The 15,978-nt window shown below is 41.5% G+C and overlaps 2 protein-coding genes across 4 annotated transcripts in view; one reads left to right on the forward strand and one right to left on the reverse strand.

Moving 5' to 3' along the window:
* The window catches only part of mtpn (myotrophin), a 95,395-nt gene that overhangs the window by 60,791 nt on the left and 18,626 nt on the right, over nucleotides 1–15,978 (reverse strand). The window lies entirely within an intron of this gene.
* Nucleotides 1–15,978, forward strand: part of chrm2a (cholinergic receptor, muscarinic 2a) — a 41,370-nt gene that overhangs the window by 8,968 nt on the left and 16,424 nt on the right. The window contains exons 2-3 of the mRNA XM_061807024.1: nucleotides 6,459–6,581; nucleotides 6,890–6,938. The gene's annotated coding sequence lies outside the window, so the exon portion shown is untranslated. The remainder of the gene's footprint in view (nucleotides 1–6,458; nucleotides 6,582–6,889; nucleotides 6,939–15,978) is intronic.

A 15,978-nucleotide genomic window follows, 5' to 3' on the forward strand; every position in this document is an offset into this window, starting at 1 on the left:
GATAAAAGCTGTCATAATTTTTTTGATGTATCCGAAATGGATGGCAAAAAACATCTCATGGCTATCTTGTCTCCATGCATACAACCAACAGCACACACTGTTCCAGCAGTTTAATCAAACTACTCGTTCCCAAATTTTGCACAACTTTTTGCAAATCTTTTCAATTTTTCTACCCAAGTAGGTTTCAATGAGGGACACTGGACATGATTGCTGCACCTGTTTCTATCCTAACTTTTTTACTCACTATGTGTGTGATGTATTTTTTTTTTTTTTTTTTTTTTAAACAGGCAACTACCACATTGTACAATATATGGTAGATGTATTTTCTTTAACTTTATTTTATTTTAAAAGTTTATTTACTCTGGTGTTTGCAGCCCGGTCGGGATTGTGAATTAGAATCAGTTTTTCATTGCCCCACCTGGTTAAAAAAAAAAGGTTAAATGAATTAAATAATTGATTGAACGGGGCGCTACCTGGTAAAAATGAATATTTATGAATCAACCTCGATTCAAGCTGTGTTCAGGAATGGAAATGACCCGCATCTGCTGAAAGTTTTCTGCCCGCACGGTCTGGGTCAATGGGAAACAGGTTGACCTTTACCCCACTAATGAAGCACTAATTACCAGTCATTATGAGCCAATAAAGCAGCCATTAAAATTCCACCCGTGTCAAGTTTGTGATTGACAAAGACTGATGGGAGCATTTGTAACACGTGAAACAATTAAGACCGCCTGACACGCTTGACCCCCGAGTGAGTCGATATCGGTGCTTTTGCCTCAGTCTCATTTGGCAACAAGCCGCCGCCGCCGAGCTGTTTGGTAATCCCAGCTGATCCCGACCCACTCATGGGTTTCAACAATAGGTGACTGGAAGATGAAAGCTCCTTCTGCTTACATCGCATTGGTCCCTGCGATCAATGGCGCGGGAAAAGTGTGTAAAATAAATGGGAAACGCAAGACTGCCTTGTTCTCCCACCTGATTGATAGAGCGTACTAGATGGCTGAAAAACATTCTACAAGCAGAGCAAGGTGACACTAGTGGCTTGATCAATTGTTACCTACATACTTCAACGCTTTGGTCACGAAAACCACACCAAACCCACGCCATACCGACAGTGAAAAATGGTGGTGGAAGTGTCGTGTTTTGGCGATTCTTCAGCAGGAAATGCGGCATTCAACAATGTGGAAGGAATTATCAACAGTTCGAAACGGCAGTCAGTGTTAGTACAACACCAAGCTTTGGTTAGAAAGCAAAAAATGTCAGGTGCTAAAAACTAGAACAGATCAATTTTATTCGGGGCTGTTTTAATTAAAGTAGAAATTGGGCCTTTGAGAAGATGCTATTAACGGTAGAAAACAATAGTGACTGCACAAAACCTCCAGGTTTCTGCGAGAAAGCAAACCAGAAGAATGACAGGAAAAGCCTCCTGGAAGATCTGTTCTTTGCTTAGTGTTAATCAGAGGTAAACGGCTACATCAGTTCTTCGATAGTGTGCACCTGCGGAACCACATCAGTTGTTTATTTCTCTCTCCCTAAAAATGTAATAAAATATACATTCCATTCATCTGAAGAGGTTATACTGTAAATCTGATTAATAAGGGAAACAATTTGAAATGAATTTCTGATGTCATTGTTTTCACATCACACAAAAAAAAAAAATGGCATTTGAACATCGATGTGTCGACCGAAATCTGTTAAGCGCTATTACATCATATTTTCCAAAGATGGAATGTCTTGAAGTGGGATTAATAAGATTTGAGCTCAAAAAGTAGACATCGAGATAAAGGTTGTGCAGAGGAAAGAAAAAAAAAATCTTTGTGCATTTGCACTGGGATGACCAAAATGTCGGAATCCAGCTCTCGGGATGCATTGCACGGCTGTATATGTGTCACTTCTTTTTCTTTCACGCCCACTCCAACGCTAATTGGCAGGACATATTGCCTCCCCCCCCCCCCCCCCCCCCCCAACAAGCTTTACACAGCTCGAAAAGATGCAACGCTGTAATCCACACATGGGATTAAGACAGGATAATCAGACGTTAGTGTCAACATCTGCACGGAACGACGCGGGAATAATGATGTGAGCTTCCTGTTCGGATTAACGGCGCTTCGTTTAATCAACTGGACTATAGCCCCTAATAGTGAAACAATCACGTTAATACCGCCCCATGTGGTTATTTACAGCAATATTCTGTTCATTTCAGTGCTTCCCTTGGTTGGACTGCTTCCAGTACTTGTAAATTACATTTTTTTTTTTTCGTCCAATAAGAGTTGAGCGCCCGTGTTTCCCCAATGTCAATGTAATCTGTCCTAAACCCTCAGAATCACGAGTGCTTGCCCATGTCATTTAAAATGATTAGCAATGGGATTTCGCATTCAATGATGTCAGCATTTTCCGTACTCCAATCGGCCGGTCAGAGCACAAACGTTACAACTAAAGAAAACACGTCTGAAAAACTTTGCAGACATAAATACGTTTAATAAAGAGCTTCTCTGGTGAGTATGATTTTTTTTTTTTTTTAAAGGTTTTCGTGGTGTTAACAGATAAATATTGTGAACTGATTCAGATGATGTGTGCCTGTGCCGTTGTAATGGCTTTTTGAACAGTATTGATGGTTTCTACAATTGCACCGCGATAGTGGTGGTACAAAGAGGTTGATTAAATCCCCAATAAAGGCCCAGGTATCAAATGCGCAGCCCACTACTAAAATTGATTCACTGCAATGATTCATTGTAGTGACTAATCACACACGTTGCAGGAGGTTTGTGACAATTAAACACAGCAGAGAGAGAAGTGAGTGACTGCTTAAGAAGAATCCCAACCAAGATGCTCAGAAAATGTTCATTTTAAAAAGGCTTAAAGACTGAACTCCACTAATCTGAATTTGAGGCTTTAATACAACTCTGACAGGGTTTAAACTTGATTGGATTATACCGCAGGTTTAACTCCAGGAGGTTTGGTTTCCTTTTTGCTCTGATAATGTAGCCCGAGCAACGGTGACAAAAGAAAATTGAGAACGTGAACAAAATTAAATTACATGCAAAATGAAATAAAATAACAAATAAACTAATATAAAACTGCAGCCCTAAATAATTAAATCAAATCCAATCTTTGTAACTGCACAACTGTGCATCTTACATTTATCCATCCATCCTACAATCTCCTGCCGCTTTTCCGGGTCAGGTCGCAGGAGCAGTAGCTTCAGCAGGGATATCCGGACTCCCCTTTACCCAGGCACTTCATCTGGGTCTTCCGGAAGGATTCCAAGGCATTTCCCAGGCCAGCCAAGAGACAATCTCTCCAGCGTGTCCTGGGTTTTCTCTGGGGTCTACTTCCAGTGGGACATGGCCGGAACACCTCACCAGGGAGAAATTCGAGAGGCACTGAGCCCCTCCCGGGTAACCGAGCTTGTCACCCTATCTCTAAGAGGGACCGCGGACACCCTGCGCAGGAAACTCATTTCAGCCTCTTGTATCTGGGATCTCGTTCTTTCATAGGTGAGGGTAGTAACGTAGATCTACTGGTAAATTGAAAGCTTCGCCTATTAACTTAACTCCCTCTTTACAACAACAGACCACTACAAAGTCCGCATCACTGCAGACAGTGCACCGACTCCCCCGTCGATATCCCGCTCCATTCTTCCCTCACTTCAGAACAAGATACTCATCCCACCCGCTTCACACTCAGCTGTGAACCACTCCAGTGAGAGTTGTAGATCACGGCTTGATGAAGCCAACAGAACCACATCATCTGGAAAGAGCAGAGATGCGATGCTCAGGCCACCAAACCAGACACCCTCTACACCTTGGCTGTGCCCAGAAATTCTGTCCTTAAACGTTATGGACAAAATCGGTGATAAAGGGCAGCCTTGGCGGAGTCCAACTCTCACCGGAAATGAGCCCAACTTATTGCCGGCAATGCAGACACAATTCTGACACCACTCATACGGGACAAAACATCATACCCCATATTCCCAAAGAACCCCTCACAGGACTCACCAAGGAACACTGTTAAATGGCTTCAAGTCCACAAACATATGTAGACTGGTTGGGCAAACTCTTAAAGGTTGTCGAACTAAGCATCAGAGAATTTCACTTGAAAACAACTACATATCTTCGCCTTTAAGTCGGCTATCTTAATTCTAATACTAACACGCAGATTCAATTTAGTGGTGTTAAGCAGCACATTTGAAAAAACGTGGAGCAACATGGACAGATGACATAATACAGGCATAAATTATTCGTCCTCTGCAAAGAATGACTAATCTTACTGCATCTTACTGACCACGTATCGCCAAGTATATCTGTATGTCTATTATTCTGCCCCTATGTTGCCAAGGTTCACACAGGAAAAGAAGCAGCATAATGACCAGAGAATTTCTTAATTGAATCAAAAAGTGTGACAAATAGAGTTCAATTTTCCACCTTCTATTTAATCATTTTATCAGTGTATATTTCTATGTGCATAGAATTACATTTTGCACTTAATCTTTCATGCAAACTTGCAGTTCATTGTTTTACAACTTGGATCATTTAAAAATGATTTCATAGTGATGATCACAAAAGACATCTGAAGACTGTAAAGTTACGAGTAGTCATTATTTCCTCCCATTTTTGTATTTGTTTTAAAATTTTTATATTTATGCTCACATTTTGCCTTAATGAAAACAACAGCACTTCTCGTGTTTAGATACCATTCAAGTCACCTGACTGGCTCCAGGTTCTTACCAATCATGCCACAAAATCACAGAACCGGCCCTGGAGCCACCCTGACGTTTGCCGAGCATTTCTAGAACAACAAAACTTGCCAAATATATATGAATACACACAAAAAAACAATTCAGGAAGCTAAGTTAATCGTCATGCAATCAGCAGTGGTTCTCGTGTCAGCTCGGCAGAGTCTTATTCTGTATGCAAGTACCTTATAAATGTGCCTCGTCGCAGCTGTTCCACCACAAAACTCAATTAGCCACTGAAAACAAGTGTTCCTATTCCCGCAAAAGGTTTCCCTCCGCTAGTTTGAGCTTCTTATGCAAATAAATGTCAAACTTTACTCAAAAGTCAACTCAAATTGCCTTCTGTTGGAGGGACTGTACAGACCAAAGAGAATATGATACACAGAGGACCCCCGATATTCACACGGATAGGAACCAAACCATTCATCCATCCATTTTCTCAACCACTTATCCTTACAAGGCTTGCGGGAGTGCTTGAGCCTATCTCAGCTGACTTGGGACGAGAAGCGGGGATACAGACAACCTGAACCAGTCGACACCCAATCACAGGGTAAATAGAGATAAACAACCATTTGGACACACATTCATACCTAGGGCATTTTACAGTCTTCAATAAACCCACTACGCATGTGTTTGGGATGTGAGTGGAAACCGGAGTGCCCGAAGAAAATCCATACAGGGATGGGGAGAGCATGCAAATTCCACACAGGCGAAACTCAGGTCTTCAGAACTGCGAGGCAGATATACTAACCAGTCATTCACCGGGGTGCCTGTTTCGGTTTTTCAACTAAATTGTCATCATAACGTGTTGCCAAGAAGCATCCTTTTCACAAGACGTTTTGAATCGGTTGGTGTGAGCTCAGACAACACACTCAGTGGCGAGACCGGCAGATTTACTGTATGAGAAGGTTCGCCCTTTTCCCCTCGCTTCTTTGTCACCCTCCCCCCCCGAGGGGTGAAAGGTAATCCTGGGAGATGAAGGTGATGGGAGTGCGGATAAGCACAGGTGGCTCGGGTCAGCCTGCAAATGCTCTTTTAAAACCCTGACGGACGTTATTAGCAGACATTGTGAATTTGATCTCATCGCCTATAGCACTTCCGGTGAGATCCGCAAAGCTTGTATCTTCAATCTTAGCGTTCTCCAAACGCAAAAATAAGTGGTGACAATTAGGCAACAATCATAAATGAATTAGAGCAGCAGAAGCAATGATCATTAGGCACATTTTCACCATAAATCTCCTGGAATAGCGGACATCATTAAAAAAAATAAATAAATAAATACCAGCTGCAGCAGTTTCATTTCAAAACAATGAGACGCCATTTCGGCTGTGTGATGAGTCAAAACAACGTCAAAGGCTGTTATCAGAGAGACCATCTACTCAGCAGACAAACATACAATATTCCCTTATCTTCCTGACATTATTGCTATTGTTATAACCTTTTATTCGATTTTAGAAATCCCTCAAATGAAGAAAATATGGTGTTTTGGTCAAAAAGATCTCTTAAGCAACAAGGTCGAGACAGAGAAGTGGGAAATTATAAAAAAAAGAAAAAAAAAACTACAGTACAGTAACAGTAAATACAACAGCTTCTAAAAATGCATAAATAAGATTAGCTATAAAATAAGTAACGGGACGATCTCCTTGAAAAACTGTGCAGGGATATATTGTTCTTTTAGTTGGTCTTTGATGCCAATGCTAACGTTACGGCTTTCCCTGCACAGTGACCATGGCGAATCACGACGAAGCCGGAGGAATGCCCGACCCTTGCTTCCCTTTTGGCCCGCTTGGAGTCCAGTCATGTCTGAACACACCTTCCAGAATGCAAAACCAGCCCTGCTGGACCTGTAAGTATCGATCCCCACAGGACCGAAACCATCAGTCAGTTTGAAGTGACAGTTCTGTTGGCCTCGTTGAATTTGGACATGCTACGTTTACATAATGCAGCGCTCCACTCATCCTAGCAGGTAGCATCCATTAGCACAAACGAATTCTCTATGCATGCGTTCTCATCAAGGAAAATGCCAATGACCGTGCCGCCTTTTGCTTTCGGTAGTCGCTTTTCTTATTCTTACTGCAGTGCGCGCGTCTAGCTTGTAAAGACCTTGAGCCTCTCGACGAGAGTGAAATGTTTTCCTTTTCTTTCTTTTTACAGAGCCACTGGAGCGAGAGGTTAATCGCTAAGAAGGAAGAGATCGTGTCAGGTAACGAATGCAAAGTGGTGATCTTTACTGAGGAGCAAACACAATTTTGAGGTCAAGTCAAAGCAGAATGTGGTCCCAGAACGTGATGGTTCCTGAGCCAATCAGATCAGTCGCAAGGCTCGTACTGAACACATTCCTCACATTTATTGTCTTTTCGGATTTGTTGGGAGAAATCAGTTTCCTCACAGCAAATGACCGAATGCGGTCACACAAGCGTGGCCCTGCTTCTGGTGAGTGTTTTTGACCCCGTGGTCCTTTGTTTGGCTTTAAATGCGTTTAAAATGTCATTGAACGCATCCCGTTTGACATCGTGTGCGTGAACATGCGTCATGGTGGCCATGAGAGGATGGAGCATCCAATCAGCTCACACTTGGGGGGCCACTTTTCACCTTATCAACCACCATTGAACACACTTGTGGCCCGTTGTTTGATGCCTCGACACCGGCGTCGAGGGCTCTCAGTTGCCATTATGGTGAGGTGGAGCAGCGGCAGTGGTTGAGGGACGGATGGGATGGGATGGGGGGTGGGGGGGGGGGGGGCTGATCCGTATGCAGCGCAGCACCACACAGCATCCATTAGCTGTGAGACGGGGCGCGAGCGTGCGGCTAAAAGTGTCAAATATGCATGAATGAGCGACATCCCCCGGGCAATTAAAACGATCATAAGATGTGCGCCGCTTCCCTGCAGGCATCCATATATGCGCTTTTAAAAAAAAAAAAAAAAATTAAAGCACACTCGTTTAAAAAGACACCCTGGCCACAGGCTTGCTTGTATAATTGAACAATTGTATGTTTGTCATCACAAAAAGGCTCAACATTAAATTGTGGAGCCAAAAATGATTTCTTTGCCTTGAGACATGGTGAATCAGGATGTTACTTGTTCCCCTAAGATTATTTTGCATGCCTTGTTTCATTTGATGCTGAAAACGTGATTGGTGATCATAAAGCATTTCAATACTCGATACGGCTTCAGAACTGGTGAATCGTCAGTTGTTTTTCATGCCTTTTGGTGTCTGACGAACAACTGCATGTTTGCGATCACGAGGGGGTTGAATGGTAAATCGTGTAAATCAGATATATAATCAACGTATTAGTCATGTGACTCACACGAGGTTGTTTTGCAACCTTTGTTCTGAATGACATTCAACAATTGTGCTTCTGATCACGAAGCTCAATACACAGAAATTCAGCAAGAATCTCATTTTGAATAATTTGACATGAGAAATAGACTGAAAAGTCACACTATGTGGTGTCAGCTTTTCATCAGGTTTAGATTTAGTGACGCTCTCTTTCTTCGGGCTCGGGATTGGCTCAAGTGGGCTTTTGGTTAAATACAGTTGAGGTTAAGGAACAACCTGTTGATTTGGCTATTCAAGATTGGTCAGGTGTTGTTTTTTAAGTGTTTTTGAAAGTATCTACACGTGTAGTGTGTACACAGTGTTTGATGCCGCGGAGCCTCCCCCCTCAGTTACTGGGTTATCGATCGCGGCCTTCGAAGAAGAAGAACGCTTGGTCAGGGAAGCACTATTGATCGCGCTTAAAGTGACGAGATGGAGAAGGCCCGGTCCGACACGTTATCCCTATCGCCACCAACAGACAGGATGCACCCGCGGAGCACACCTGACTCATTTGCGCACGCAGCCATCAATCAGGGCAAGCTGAAATAAGTTGGGTATTTTTTTTTAGCGCCGCACAGTAGCTCCTCAAAGTAGTCCCACATGTAAACAACAGGGATTGTACGCCGTCGCCACCTTTCCACTGCTCACGTGAACGTATTGTAGATCAGGCAAAATTGCCCGCTGCCACGACCAGGCTCGTCATGATGTTGAAACAGATCACAGCGGAAAAATGGTCCCTGTGGCAGTGTTTTGATCTGAAGCCGTCTACGTGACAGCAATTTGAGCCGATGTTGTTAATCTGACATCACATTGGAGAGATCTGATGGCGTTATTCTTACACCGTGCTTTTATCTGCTGTCGTTTGTTGACATGGCAACTTCTCGACCTGTTTGTTCACGACTGATGTCGTTTGTGTGAGTTTCTTGATGTTATGTTTATGTGACCGTGTAAATTAACATGAGAATCAATTTTAGACTCTTTACATAAAAGCATTTTGAGGTCATGTCATTTTTTAAGTGATAGCGTTTTGAACTGCTGTGATGACATTTTTCTGTTGTCACCGACTTTGATGACAGGATTTGATGTTATTTGATGGTTTTAATCTGGTAGTTTATTTTTGAGAGCATTTTGAAATGCCTTACGAGACAGCATTCCAATCTGTTATCATTTGTCGATGAGAGGTTTTGCTCTAAACCATTGAGATGACACTGTTGCTTTACATGACATTTTTTTTTTTTTTTTTTTTTGCTTTTTTACACAGTAGCATTTTAACTGATTAATTTAACTGTTCAAAAGACTGCATTTTGTTCTGATAATTGTTTTGAACTGATGTCAGTTATTGACAAAACATCTTGACTTTATGCTGTTTTGGACATTTGTTTCATGGCGTAGTTTTGAAGTGATGCTTTGCGTGTTCATTTATATGACAGGTTTTGAGTGGGTGTCATTTTTTTCCACATGGCAGCCTTTTCAAGCCGTGTAATTTGTTTATATGACAGTATTTCATAACCAATGGCATTTTTGTCTACATGTCAACATTTTGTAGCAGTGTCATTTGAGCTGTTTACATGGTGTTTTTGAAGCCGATTTCACTTTGACACAAACTTTCCCCATTTTTACTTGTCTTGTGTACAGGACTCCTTTCTGTTGCTGCAGGGACAGGAAACAAACTTATTCTTTGTGAGAGTCAGCACCATTGCCCTTGAGTGCGAGACGAGAACAAAAGAGTTTGACTGTTAATGAAAGCCATTTTGAAGAAGCAGACTCGCTTTGATTGATATTCTTTGCGAATCCATCACAATAATCTGTGAGGAAATTGCGCAGGCAAGCCCTAATCAAGATACCCTTACCGAGTGTTTAAGTCCTACGCGTCTCAAGATGGAAAATGTAAAGATAAACAGGAAATGAAGTATGTGTTTTGGGGTGTTTGACAGACAATTTGAATAAGCAGCAACAAGATATTGTATTTCTATTTTTTTTATAAATCGACTGCCTGTGTCCAATGTGGTGTCCTTGTCCCTGCTCCGTCAACTGCACCCCAGCCAATTAACTTTGAATGTGCCATCTTGCAAATGGGAAAAACTTGCGACCTTAGTGTTTAAGGTGCCAATGGTTTATTTGTTTTTGATACTAATTGCAGCCAATTTTTGTACAAAATCCAACAGAATTTGAATTCTTGCAAGGAACTGTAATGACCCGATAGATACAAAATCTGTCATCTTACCACTAAGTATAGTCCATCTTTCAATAAACTCCAACTGAAGTTTCACAATCTGGTAAGATTCTGACTGCAAACTTTGTCGTTGTTCACTTAATTCATTCTCAACACAATCAAGTTGAAGGTGACACTTGTGCATCAAAATGTAAATCATCTGAGAGCATTTAACTCGCACAGTGAAACTAAATTCTCCAACAATATGGCAAGGTTCTTACAACAACTTTGCAGTTGTGCCTTAGTCATCTTGTAATCATATTGCAAATTTTGGTTTTGTTGTTTAGTCAATTTTTAAACAAAATCTGACTACATTTTCATGGAAACGTTGCAACAAGTCATGACTGTTTGTAATTATAACTTTGTAGCTCGACTGCTCTATTTGTTGCCTCCATTTGTCCCCTAATCAGAATACAGGCGAAACAGGAGGCGGATTTATGTGCGTCCACACACTGAGCACGGCTCCTATGAAATTCTCTGACATGCTAATATTCTTTTAATCACCGGCGGATCTCTGGGATTCTCTCAGGTGGATGAGCACTTGCGTATAACAGAGGCACCTGTGACTGGTCATACTGATAATTAGCCGCTAAATGTCAACGCACGAAACGTGGCGACGAACGCCTGCCGGCGGTGTCCGTCTTTGGATCACACGTGAGACAATTAGAGGAGGACACTCTTGACCTCCGCGCTCCCGGCATCACAACAGGTGGCGCTGTTCAGGCAACCGCCAATTACGGCCAGGTCCTTCTTGGCTAGCTGCGGAATAATGAGCTAAAGCAAACAATAATTGCTGAAAGCAGGCCATTGATTCAGTGTGTGTGTGTGTGTGTGTTGTGAGTGGCCAGCCGACAGCATCTGCACCTACAAATATCTCTTTGATAGCAACATGTGATGCACCAGGCCTTTGTCTCACTCACTTACTCACTCTGCATTAATCATGGAGGCCACTAAATCCACTTGTGTGTTGGCCAGGAGATGGATGGTGTCCCTTCAACATTTATTCACACTCTGGCGTTCGCTTCGTGCGTGATGATAAATCTATTTATGGCGGTGGTATCGCAAAGATGAATTATGCATGTCGTATAGATTGGGCCGTCGTATGAAGACGCGGGGAGAGGTGCGGGAGCGCCGAACCACGTTATTGGGACTCGCTGATTAATGCAACTCAGCCGTGTAAAATTTTGGATCGTTGTTGCTCGATTGTATGGGTATTGAACATGCCTGTGCTGCAAAACAACCACGAAACACGCCGAGCTTATATCCCGGAGCAATGTTAAGTTTCAATAGAGGTCAGGTCTGCCTGCTAACTGTCTGGCTGTTTGAACTTGTAATAAAACTAGCTCACAGTAAGCCACATAACGGGGGGGAAAAAAAAAAAATAAATAAATAAAATTGTCCACTGCATTTTAATTGACTTAGTTTATTATTTTAATCTATTAATTTTAATGTATTTATTCACTCTTTTTACAATGTTGGATGGTTTGTTAATTTAATTTTTAAAATTATTTTTTTATACTTAATTTATAAAGTATGTCCAAGAAAAAACATTACAGTATACATATACTGTTACAGTATATGTATTGTAGCAGTGGGAAACTTGGTACAAATACTGTATAGTATATGTGCATAAAAGCAAATGTAGGCAAAAATATATTTCATTTTTATTTAGTATTTTGATCTTTATTGTAAACATTTAAAGCTGTGTCTAAGTGTTCTGCATAAAAAGTCCCCCCCCCCCCCCCACACACACACACACACCCAAAAAGATGATATATAAATGACAGAAAAAACTAGCAAGGGTTTAAGTGACAAATCAGTCATTTTTAATACAGCAAGTTATCCATTATGAAGTGCAGGACTCACTATTTTTGGGGAGGGAAAAAAAATGTTTTACTTCTCTCAATTTAATATAAAAATAGTACAACGTCCCACAAAATGTTTGAGTCAGCAAAGCTGTTGCTGTAGATACATTTAATTTGTAATCATCCATTGGTACAAAAACTGCAATTATCTGCCAGGGGCAAATGAGCCTGAATCTTCCGGAATCTCAACAAAGAGGACGGCTCGCTAATGTAATTCCACTGCGGGGTTACAAGAAAGAACATGAGCAGCGCTGTCGTATGAATTACGGGCGCATTGTACTGGTCTGCGGCGGGATAAAGGGTGGCAACGAAAGCCTGTCGAGGGTGCATGACGAGGACACACTCTCGCATCATTACCATTCATCACAGCTATCATCATTAGAGCCGTAAAAGCCGCTACAGAGCTCGCTGTAATCTTCCACGGCGAAGGCAAAAAGGTTTCGCCGACGGACACTTAAAATTTGCATACGTGTCGGAGCTACTCGCTGTGTGGGCAACAATTTAATTTTATGCGTGACTTATCGGCAACTCAAGATGGCAGCTATGTACCAGTAAGGCAACCATCGGAAAATGAAAGGCAACTAAATATTTTTTTGTTGTATTCATTTTCCTGCAATGGGTTTTCGTGCAGAAACTAATTCCTCACAAAATGAATCCTTAGAATTTTGTTGAAGATTGAGTATTTTTTATTATGCAGAATTATTATATCATTATATTACCATATCTCTATTAGCACTTGGCAAGTAGCTAATAAACGGCATTGCCGACACCTATAGAGATTGTGCACCTATATCATAAAATTTTTTTGATTTTTTGTTTACGCCACCATATTGCCGGTCAAACAAAGCAATGTTCAAAGTTAATTCCGTTGAGACGAAACAAAAACAGGTCTTTTAGTACAACACCCAGAGTTTTGTCCAATACCGTTAAAACATTTAGGTGATAATAAACTTCGGTACGTGAAAAAATTCGAGACACTTGGCATAGAGGATCCTCGATGTTTTCGCCGATAAGAAATTTGACTGTTATTTCACTTCCCTGTTTTGGACAACTGGACCTAGAGCTCGTGCACCTACGTCACCGAAATCACGTGACTGGCCATATTGCCAGTCTAGCAAAGCACTGTTCAATGCTAAGTCGGTTGGAGACGACACGCAAAAAGGTCTTTTAGCACAACACCCAGAGTTTTGTCTGATACCGTTAAAAATTTAGAAGGTGATGATAAACGAAGGTATGTGGAAAAATGAGACACTTGGCACAGAGTACCCATATTTAATGCCGGTGTCGATGTTTTCGCCAATAAGAAATTTGACTGTTATTTCGCTTCCCCCTCTTGGACAACTGGATATAGACATGTATCTGGTGAGTCATCGAGATTTACACAGAAGAGTTTGGAAGCGTAACAAAGTCTGGACGCATAAAAATACTCTGTTGCTGGATTTGTTCTAAATCAGGAATAAATCCCAGATAGTGATGGACGCACTCAGAATTTTTCAATACAAATAACTTAAATGACCCGTGGTTTTACACAAACTCACATTTATTAACTATGATTGGGGGAAAAAAGAACATTTTGGACAGGGAGTCGTCCCCTCCGTACACAGAAGCGTATTGCTGCCACACGTTAACCTTCGTAAGCCTTTCTGCGACAGACTGTTTATTAGATTTTTTTAAATACGCATTGTTCTCAAACTAGTCAACTTGGCATTATGAATATTTGTGAATAATTTGAGATTGAGAAAAATAATTCCTACCTGAAATGAAATGATCGCTACACAGGCGTATTTCGTTGGGCACCATCGATCCTGTTTAATTGCCGAAATGCATCAATCTTTCCTGGCCTTTTCAGATGGTATTTTATAGAATGATCTCTTTGAAGAACTGTCTCATCTATTGTGACAACCAACGGCACAACAGGTCTCGGGCATTGTGAAATATCTGCTCCAATACAGCGACTCCCACATTGCCGAGCAAACTTTGTTTGGCCGACAAAATGGCGTCGCAAACAATGGTGACGTCACGTGCACGAGCTCTATAGAACTGGAGTGGAACAAGCACCACTTACGACAGTTGAAGATCTGGTTATATGCATTTCTACCTAAACATTACATCACAAAATCAGAATACGATGAGTGGAAGATAAAGTATTTTTTTTTTCCACTTATTTTGGAATTGAGTAACAGTTCACAAAAGGTATTACCACCACCTATATAACTGGAGTGGAACAACAGCAACTGACGACTTTGAGTGAAACTGTTTTATTCGTTCTTCTATGCAAGAAAATTCTCTTGTCGAGGCTTGATGCATGGACCAACAACATAAAACTTGTAACAATGTGTTCCCCACCATGAATATTTTAACTGTTGCAGGAAGTCAATTATGAGGGATGCTAGATTTATTCAGCATTATTTTATTTGGCAGTTAGCAAGCAAGTTATTGTTGCCGCCTATCTGGCTGGAGTGGAACAATGACAGTTTTAACGTACTTTGAGGGTTAAACACCAGAAAAGTCCACAAATGTCTTGGCCATCATCCAAGCAGCAGGTGGATGTTTCAGATTTTTTTTTTTTTTTTTTTTTTTTTACTTTAAGTATTATGCTAGCTGGTAGGTCATGTATTTTGCAGTGTATTTCTATTTATGTTCTTTTACTTTTATTAGGCATTTTTATTTTATTACTGCCATGTTTTCTTTCCTGCTTATACTTCAGTCTTGATTTGCCTATAAAAATGGCTCTGAAGATTTTATAAAGCATTTGCACTGTTTTTGTGTCATTTTTCCATTGGGGGAAATTGAGTTCACCCCCCCCCCCAAAAAAAAAATGTCCCGTCTGACAATACAAGAGGGAATGATGGGTTGCGTTCCAGCGTCACAGCTGGCATCCTGCAGTTTGCTACCCACATGCTCATTCATCTGAAAAAGACAAAGTCTTCCAAAAGGATTTTATGATGTGCTGCAGGAGTCCCCCCACCCCCCAAAAAAAAAAATTAAAAGGACTCACACACGCCCATCTTCCTTCTCCAAGCCTTCAACTGTGCTCGCATTAGATGAATGTGCCGACTCCGCCGAGACATCCAAGCGGCGAGTGTCCGGGATATTCAATTTAAAGCAAGCCTCTTCTGTGTGGGTTTCAATTCACTGCATCAATATCACTCTGTAAATTCTAACTCGAATGTATAAGCAGTCAGCGGGTAGCGCAGGATGATAAAACTACTGCTACAAGGTGCATGTGCGAACACACTTACTGGCTTCTTAGCGACGGGAATCAGATTGTCGGCCGCAGAAAAGGGCAGGCGTCTTGGTCTAAGAATGCGAGGTGTCAGCATTTGATGAATGCCTGACATCATCGTCGCACGATTGGACTCGGGCAGGTTGATAAGCCCTGAGAAACGGCTGATGGATGGGCCCCCTTTCCTGGAGATAAGGCTAATTTCGGCCGTACGGAAGCAGGAGATTTCTGTTTTGACTTTAAAGACCTTGTGTGTATCAAACCGAGGGATCTTTTTTGCCTCCTGTTCCGCTGCAACAATGGTTGTGACTTTACGAGATGGTCGAGGAACGGCTGCAGGACTGTACGACCCCGGTGATAAATGCCAGCAGTTTGAGTAAATAGCTCCTGTTTGTAAAAGATTAGGCTTTTGTCACAAATCTCTTTTGCCAGTAATAACACGACTCTGACTCGGGGAATCCTTGAGGGATTACTGAAAATTGTTCTTTTTTGGATGTCTTAACCAACAAGACCAAGTCCGAAACCTTGGTGTTGTGATATAGCCAGACTTAACCTTCAACATTGATGTCAAATCAATGTCTAAAACTGGCTTTTTTACCATCTGAAGAACACATCCAGAG

Source organism: Syngnathoides biaculeatus, chromosome 20 (assembly GCF_019802595.1).
Source record: "Syngnathoides biaculeatus isolate LvHL_M chromosome 20, ASM1980259v1, whole genome shotgun sequence".
Classification (NCBI taxonomy): domain Eukaryota; kingdom Metazoa; phylum Chordata; class Actinopteri; order Syngnathiformes; family Syngnathidae; genus Syngnathoides; species Syngnathoides biaculeatus.